The sequence below is a fragment of the Myotis davidii genome, unplaced genomic scaffold, assembly GCF_000327345.1.
Source record: "Myotis davidii unplaced genomic scaffold, ASM32734v1 scaffold934, whole genome shotgun sequence".
In the NCBI taxonomy this organism is placed as follows: domain Eukaryota; kingdom Metazoa; phylum Chordata; class Mammalia; order Chiroptera; family Vespertilionidae; genus Myotis; species Myotis davidii.
Genome location: NW_006285798.1, coordinates 1,026,851 through 1,034,394, shown reverse-complemented (window position 1 = coordinate 1,034,394; position 7,544 = coordinate 1,026,851). Strand labels below are relative to the sequence as shown.

The 7,544-nt window shown below is 50.2% G+C and overlaps 1 protein-coding gene across 1 annotated transcript in view; it reads left to right on the top strand.

Moving 5' to 3' along the window:
* Window positions 1–7,389: 7,389 nt before the first annotated feature.
* Window positions 7,390–7,544, top strand: part of SH2B1 (SH2B adaptor protein 1) — a 9,222-nt gene continuing 9,067 nt past the window's right edge. The window contains 1 exon segment of the mRNA XM_006779354.2: window positions 7,390–7,492. The gene's annotated coding sequence lies outside the window, so the exon portion shown is untranslated.

The following is a 7,544-nucleotide window of genomic DNA, read 5'->3' as shown; positions in this document are numbered from 1 at the left end:
TCTTTAGCGCTGAGGCCTCAGCTGCTGAAAACAGGTTTCTTGTCTTTGTTTACTGTCTGTATTTGATACAATGTTGCGGTCCGGCTGGCTGAAGCTCTGCTGAGTAAAGCAGGTTTCTGGGGTTTTTTTAGCTTCTTTATTCGCAACATAGTTGCTTAGAGTTGCAGCTGAGAGGCCAGCAAGTCAGGCGGGGAACGTTGGAGTTCTCTGTCACTGAAGCAAGCAAGCCTCCCTGTTCGCATCAGCTGCCTGGCTGCTGGCCGCCATCTTGGCTGCCAGTTAATGAGCATATCTCGGCCCTACTCTGTGAGTGACAGGGGGATTAGCCAATGGGAAGGGTAGCGGAGTGACACTAATTACCATGTTTCTCTTTTATTAGTGTAGATAGCATGCATATAAGGTAGGGTGAGAGACAAAGGAAGTCGAAAACAATTATGTCTTTAGGAGACTGAATTTGCTTAAGGAGAGAGATTGTTCTCTCTTTCAAACATTTCATGTGATTATAATTAAAAAAGAAAAGTTTTTTATGTAGAATCTTGAACTCTTTAATAAGATGCTCTTGAAATCACATGCCCTTCTGCCCTGCCCCCACCCCCAACAGTCCATTCATTCTGCTGTATGGGAGACACTGAGTTCCTGCTAATAACCATTTTCCATCTTCCTGTAGGCAGGGCTCTGATTTTGTTCAGAGTGGCCCTTCTCCTGTTCCGGGGATAAACCCTAACAGGTCTGGTCCACTTTCATGGTCCTATTCTCCTGGCCAGGCGGTTAGTTTAGGGTTGGTTGCTACTCCTGTGGGGCCAAGGATTAGTAAGAGGTCTGCTTATGGGGGATTCCTTATTCTTAAGAAGGAAACACCGAAGAAATGGACCTTCTGATTCTGAGTGGTCCTTGTCTGGATGGGAAGCCCAGAACTCCTGTGCCCATTTTGTTCCCAGGCAATAATGCAGCCAAAATCCAGAAGAGAGCGAAGTAAAGAGGATCTTAGAAGGCTGGGCTCCTTGTGGCATGTAATGACAGTGTTCTTATCATTTAACCCAGACTGTGTCAGAGTTGTCTGTTATTTGCAGCCAAATCCTAACAGATTATAGTGCTTGTCCCCTGAGACATACTTCTTGGTTTCACTCGTGTGAGACAGTGACTTGAATAGGCCAGGCCTGGGCTTTCTTTATCTCCATATCCTCTGTGCCCGGCCACTGCAGCCCTCTGAGAATGTTTGCTTTGAATTAATGAGCCTTCCAAACTGAAGGGTGCCTCTATGTGGTGCCCCAGACTTAACACATCTAAAACACGTTCTCAGTTCTCTCCCACACTGTCCTCCCACACCTAATAAGCAGCATCACCACTCACCCTTCCCCTCACTCCACACCTAACCCAGTACCCAGTCCTGCTGGTTCTTGCTCCAAAATATATCCTGAATGTGACCATGTCTTCCTAGCTCAACTGTGGACACTGTGGTTCAATATGGGATCATCTCTCATCTAGGTCACCTTGTAGGTTCTCCAATGGGCCTCTCAGCTTCTACTCTTTAAAAATAATAATAATAATTTTTATTGATTTTAGAGAGGGAGAGGGAGAGTTAGAAACATCAACGATGAGAAGGAATCATTGGTTGGCTGCCTCCCACATGCCCCCCAATGGGGATCCAGCCCACAACCTAGGCATGTACCCTGATGGGGAATTGAACCGTGACTTCCTGGTTCATAGGTGTCCACTGAGCCACGCTGGTCAGGCATCAGCTTCTACTCTTATTCTCAATACCTGTCAAATCCATCCTCCACTCAGCAGCTACATCAGTCTTTAAAATATGGGTGAAAAATTAATCCCCCTTCAATGACTCCTTATGACACTTAGCATAAAAACCAAACTCCTACTTGAAATGGATGAACTGTAGGCAGGTAAATTTTATCACAATAAAGCTGTTATTAAAGAATCCAAACTCCTGTGGTCTACAGACCTGCATGATCTGGCCCCTGCCTACCTCTTTCACCCATCTAGTATGAGTTTCCTCTCCCTCCCTCCCAGCCACACTGAGCCAAACCAGCAAGGGCTTTGATGTTTTTCCTGTAGCTTTCCCCATGGCTTGTTCTTTCTCCTCATTCAGGTCTCACCTCTTGTATCTAAAGTAACACCAGGTCATCCTGTTATCAATTGTCCCCATTGATTTTCGTCATTGCACCTAAATATTCAAAATTATAAAGTTTGCTTGGTTGTTGTTTTTTCTGTCTCACCAGCTCATGAAATAACTTATTTTTTACTTTTAAGTACAGTGCCTAACAGGTGAAGAAGTATTTGTTGAAGGAATTATGTGTTGAATCGTATCAGTTGAGTATTTGTGTTGGGCTTGTTAAGTTTTCTGATGTTTTCAATAGAAAGCAAATTTTGTATTCACATTCATTTTAAAAATAAAGATGAGTCGCCCTAGCTAGTTTGGCTCAGTGGATAGAGCGTCAACCTGCAGACTGAAGGGTCCCAGGTTCGATTCCAATCAAGGGCACATGCCCAGGTTGTGGGCTCGATCCCCAGTAGGGGACATGCATGAGGCAGCCGATCAATGACTCTCTCTCATCATTGATGTTTCTATTTCTTCCTTCCTCTCTGAAATCAATAAAAATATATTTAATAAAATAAAATAAAGATGAGTCACTAACTTCAAGCCTCTGTTATCTATACAATGGGGATGGAGTGGCAAGGTTAAACTGTATGGTTTCTTAGCTTTATTGTAACCCTGACTTCTAACAGGAGGTTGTAATTGAAATGAGTACTGGGCTGGCCAGCAACTTAATGGACCAGGACCCAGAGCTTTGTCCTCAGAGTCACTGAACAGACTTTTGGGAAGCTCAAGGCCATCCTTCACTCTTCTCCCCACCAGCCAGCCTGGCAGTGCTTCCTCAGAGATCTCTCTGGACCAGGGGTGGGCAAACTTTTTGACTCGAGGGCCACAATGGGTTCTTAAACTGGACCGGAGGGCCGGAATTTTTTTTGTTTTGTTTTATTCATTTCAAACGGGCCAAATCCAGCCCGCGGGCCGTAGTTTGCCCACGGCTGCTCTGGACATTCTTCTTGGTATAACCCCACTGCACTACCCTGGCCAGGTCAGCATCAGCTCTCCCAGACACTGCAACAGTCTCCTCTCTGCTTCCAGCCCCAAGCCCCAGGCCCATGCTGGACCTGAATGCCCTTCCAAACACAGAACTTTGATCATACCCATATCACTCAGATGTGACTGGAGACATTCTAATTGAAAACACGTAGTGAATGGCACCCAACAGCTGCCAAGTAAAAGGCACTTGAGAGATGGCCCAGGCGGTTCGGCCACACCTGGCTTCCTGGAGGGGTACACCCTTCCCTGACACCGAAGGGAAGAAGATGGACAGCAGTGAGGGAGACGGTGTGTGTTGTTCAGAGGCAGAGCCGAAGTAAAGCCGGAGTTCTTTGGGCCGTCAAACTGCCGACAGAACCGATTAAGACTTGGAGGACCAGGAGGTCTAGGCCAAAGCACCAAGGCTGATTGTGACATCCAGGAAAGAAGACAAAATGCCAGAAAGCCCCTTCTCTTGGGGTGAGGGAGGGTCAGGATGACCTCCAGAAGAATCCCACAAGCAACCACTTCCCTTCAGTCGGACCCTGTTTTTCCTTTAAAGCACCACCTTCTGCCATGCTCAGCCACCCCAATCTCAGATGGGTCCACGATCCAGCTTACAAATTAGCATACTCTATCCCTCCTGGTTGCAAGTATTGGTTCAGGGTTAGTATTCTGTTTCTACCCCAACTGACGTACTAACCAAGTTCAGTTCTGGCACTAACTGCCCAAAGTTAGCATAGACACGAGTTAAGGGCTCAGTCCTTGACAAGACTGCCCCCACCTCAAGTGCCAGCTGCAAGTGGAGTCCCCCAGCCACCTGCACTTCGGACCAACTGGCTACAGATGTGGGAGTTCCCCATGACCCCCACTCCCTGTTTGATAATTTGCTAGGACAACTCAGAATGCAGGAAAGCGCTATGGTTCATGCTTATAGTTTTATAATCAAGGATACAAGTCAGGAACAGCCAGATGAAGAGACACATAGGGTGAGGTCTGGGAGGGTCCAAAAACAGAGCATCCATCCACTCTCCCCATGGAATCAACATATCATCCTCCTGGAACATCAATGCATTCACCAACCAGGAAGAACTGGTTGGGCTTCACTGTCCAGAATAGTTATTGGGGCTTCATTATTTAGGCATGATTGATTAAATCATTACCATGTGACTGAACACAATCTCCAGGCCCCCTCCCTGCCCTCCTTGGATGCTGAGCTGGCTCAAAATCCCAACCCTCTTATCACAACGTTGGTCTTTGTGGTGACCAGCCCCCATCCTGAAGATATTTAGGGGCTTGCCATGAGTCACCTAAGGGGCTCATGAATAACAGACACTTCTATCACTCTGGAATTACCACGTACTTTTAATCCTCTGTGCCAGGAACATGGGACAAAGATCAGACAAATTTTTTATTATACAACAGATGTTTATTGGGTGACCCAAGCTGAGCTGATGAAATTCAACCCGACTGCATTTGTTGGAGCTGTTGGGAAAGCCAGGATCTTTTTCCGCTAGGGTTGTTACTTGGGTAAGCTTGCAGCTGCAGGTAGCCATATTGCTACCTCTGAGGGTACAATCTGCCTGAGAATGAAGATAGTCCAGAAAAAAAGCAGAACCAAGAGAAAGAGACCAAGTTCAAATGGACTTTGAGCTTTTGGCTCTAAGCATGCCTAAAGTCATTCTATCTTCGATTTTTCAAATTTGTGAACCAACAAACTCCCCCTCTTTTTATGTTCAATCAACCTTAAATTGGAGTTTCCATTGTAGCTGAAAGCATCTTGAGAAGTACATGCCCTCTTACTGAGGAAGACATGTTTCTCACTTCCTTATCAATCTTGGCTTAACGTGGGCCCTGGATCCCATCCTTCCCACCTTCCCCAAAACTCATTCCTTCAGTTACCATCCTTCCTACTGGCTCCTTTCTCCTTAGACTTTTGACATAATTAGGTCTTCCTTGGGATATACACAGGCAAATCTTTTCTTCCCTTTCAAACTACAGCCCGCCATCTCTCTTTCCTTCCTTTTGGTCAAACTGTGAGATAGTTCTCCACATCCCTCCTCCCACTTACTCGCCTTCCATTTGTTCTTCAGTCCTCTTCCATTTGGCTTCTGCTTCCACCATGTCCCTAAAATTATTCTCACCAAGGTCACTGAGCAATGGTAGTCATTATAGAAGACGATAGCAGTATTATGGATCTCTGTTTATCATTTGTTTTTGCCCCTCCCCCCATATACACTCTATACTCCCACCCACCCTGGTCTTTGGTGTGGGGTTTCTAATAGAACTTCCAGGTGGTTTTTCTGTTTTTGTTTTTCGTTTGAGGAATGTTGGAGGCTTGGCCTTGGAATTGACATCTCCTGGGGCAACCCTTGGTCAACAGGTAAGGGATGTTGGTATATGTAAGGCCCAGTTCCCTCATTTCCTGACAAATCTGAGGCATAACTTAACATCCAGAGCTCCCCCATGGTAAAGCTGCCTGAGATCACATGCTTGCTTGGTTTTCTCTCCTGCTTTCCCCGCTCCCTTACTGGTTTCTTCTTGTAGCACATTTTAAATAAAGAACTTGCACACAAATCCTCATCTCAGGGTCTGCTTCTGGGAAGAAGACATCATCCCTGCAATTTTTTTTACTCCTCTTTCTTTGTCTCATTCCCCGAATTAGGCTCTGGCCCTCCTCTTTCTACATATATTACCTGGACAATGTCATTCATATCCATGGTTTCAACCACTATCATGTCTGATCACCACTAAACTGCCCTGTGCAGTTCAGACCATTGATCCATCTCTGCTGAAGAGCTCCACTTGGTTGGCCAGACACCTCCTGGACTAATACAATAGTCACTAGCCACATGCTCTTTGTGACAGGCCATTAAACAGACATGAGCAGAGCAAGGGCAATGGGCCAGGTGCAGGTCACCAGGGTGGAAAGCCCCAGGTGCCTGGATGTCACAACAGACAATCCATTGAAGGGTGGGACCCTGCTCCCCCGATGACCTTTCCTCCCCTAGCATCTCTCTGGCCATGGGGTTTGGACCCCTAACCTTTCCTCTCTAGAGATAATATCTATGCCTGAGTTATGTCTCAGCTCCAGGCCCAGAGAAGGTGAGTGTCCGGGTACCAGGGAGAAGGCGACCACAGAACTAAACTCTTTTCCATCGATATCTTTCTCTGAACCGGGAAGATGGGTGGACGAAGATGGACGGAGCCATTAACCAAGGCTATCTGTGCGCTGATGTCCGGTTAGAGCGCAGGCCGGGGGCACCAAGGCTGGCCAGGCCACAGTGGATGTGCCCAACGGCGCCAGGCAGCTTCGGCCTTGCACCAACGTGCGTGTGTGAGTTCAGGCTTTTCCCCATCGCCACGCTCCTGGGTCCTTGCCTCCGTGTTCCAGGATGAGCACTGAATCCAGACAGGAAAGCTAAAGTCAGTTCTGGGACCATGGCGCACCTCACTGGAGAGGCATGCTCCTGCTGGAGGCGTTGAGCTGCGAGGATGCAGCGTTTGGGGCCGGGGAGAGCCGGGAGCCGGGAGGAGGTGCGCACGGGCTCCTGGCACCTCTCGGCCTCTGATTCCGGTGGGTCGTCCTGAGGAAGCGAGCCCACTCCGGGGTTTTCAGCCGCTCGAGCAAGCAGTTCCCCTACTGCGCGGGGTAGTCGGGGCGGTCAGAGGAACCGGACTGACAGGTCTCTGCGCTCGGTGTGAGCCATCCTCTGCACCCTCACGCTCCTCAGGTTCTGTCTCCGGCCTTGATGGCTCTCCTGAGCCCCGGACTGAACGTCCGCCGCCTCCCAAGTCCACCGACACGGCCCAAAGGGGCGTTATTCCTGGCTCCCTCCCCGCCCCTGCCTTTATTCCCGGGTCGGAGAGCGAGCCTCGTCCAACGTCTCGCCGTTTCCTCGAGGAGCCAAGGCCGCCGGTCCAGGCTCCGCCTCCTCGCGGGGCCTTACCGAGGTCACCCCCGTCTTCCCGGGACCAGCTCCTCCGGGCGGCGGCGGCGCGGACGCCTAGGCTGCCGCGCGCCGTCAAAACGCCTCCTCCGCTCGCTGCTGCCGGCCCCGGCGTCCCCTCGCGACGCCACCCCCTCAAGTGGCTTCTCTGAAGGCCGACTCCTCTCCTCGGCCCCGGCCTCCCGCTGGGGACGCAGCCGCCCCTCGGCCGCTCCGTCCCCGAGGCCACCGGAAGCGCACCTCCTCGGCCTCCGCGCTCCGCGGGGCGGGAGGGCGGCGGAAGTGAGCGTGAAGGTGCCCTTCCCGCCCGCTCCTCTCTATGGTTGCTGCCTCCGGTGACGGGAGAGGGGTCCCGGAGCCTGCGCAGAGCCGGGCTGGGAGGCCGCCGCGGGGTGGGGGGAGGGGCAGGGAGCGGGAGCTGCCGCCGCCGCCGGAGCTAACCGCGGGGACCGAGATGCAGGTGGGACCGGAACCGGAACCCCCCTCTCCCAGTCCTCCTTTCCTCTCCGCGA